We start from the raw sequence: 1040 nt of genomic DNA on the forward strand, positions 1-1040 counted from the left end.
TGTGGAGAGAGGCCCCAAGGAAGCCAGAAGTCATTCTTCCGGTTGCTGCCTTGCAGGGAGGCTCCAGAGAAAATGAGAGATTGAGTCTGGATGCCACTACCCTCCACTGAGGTGAAGGGCTTTACAAAGCAGAATTTGATCAGATCAAAGAATTTCAGCTTTGGTAAACCAGCCAGATCGGCGGTGGCAGCGGTAGCGGCAGGACCGCGTGGCTCTGGGAGCAGCGACCTGGAGGGAGCAGGAGGCGACGCTGGCTGCAGGGACCTGGTGACAGCACAAGAGGTACTAGTTTTTACAAGTTTGCACCATGCATGAGTATAAGCTAGTCGTTCTTGGCTCGGGAGGAGTTGGAATATCTGCTCTGACTGTACAATTTGTTCAAGAAATGTTTGTTGACAAATATGATCCTATGATAGAAGATTGTTATAGAAAGCAAGCTGAAGTAGATGCACAACAGTGTATGCTTGAAATCTGGGATACTGAGGGAAGGCAACAATTTACAGCAATGAGGAATATGTACATGAAAAACGGACAAAGCTTTACATTAGTTTATTCCATCACAGCAGAGTCCACATATAATGATTTACAAGGTCTGAGAGAACAGATTCTTTGAGTTAAACACACTGATGAAGTTCCAATGATTCTGGATGAAAGAGTTGTAGGAAAGAAACAAGGTCAAAATCTAGCAAGACAATGTGCACTCTTAGAATCCTTTGCAAAATAAAGAATAAATGTTAATGAGATCTTTTATGACCTAGTGCAGCAAATTTACAGAAAAACTCCAGTGCCTGGGAAGGCCCGCAAAAAGTCATCATGTCAGCTGCTTTAATATACTATTGATAAATGCATTGCAGCTCTGAGCCAGGTCTGAAGAACTGTTGCTCACTTCAACGGTGCCAGCATTCCAACTTTGTTAAACCTACCAACATGTTAAATGGACTTTCTGTGGCTATACACTTTAAGAGGCAGATGAGGGGCTTCCCTGGTAGCGCAGTGGTTGAGAGTCCGCCTGCTGATGCAGGGGACACGGGTTCATGCCC

At 44.9% G+C, this 1040-nt stretch overlaps 1 pseudogene across 1 annotated transcript; it reads left to right on the forward strand.

Annotated features, from left to right (window-relative positions):
- Window positions 1-307: 307 nt before the first annotated feature.
- LOC308618074 (ras-related protein Rap-1b-like) lies at window positions 308-829 on the forward strand (annotated as a pseudogene). Its single transcript has 2 exons — window positions 308-516; window positions 633-829. The product of its transcript is annotated as a ras-related protein Rap-1b-like (transcript).
- Window positions 830-1040: the final 211 nt, after the last annotated feature.

This window comes from Mesoplodon bidens, assembly GCF_964165515.1.
Source record: "Mesoplodon bidens genome assembly, chromosome: 5".
Taxonomy (NCBI): Eukaryota; Metazoa; Chordata; class Mammalia; order Artiodactyla; family Ziphiidae; genus Mesoplodon; species Mesoplodon bidens.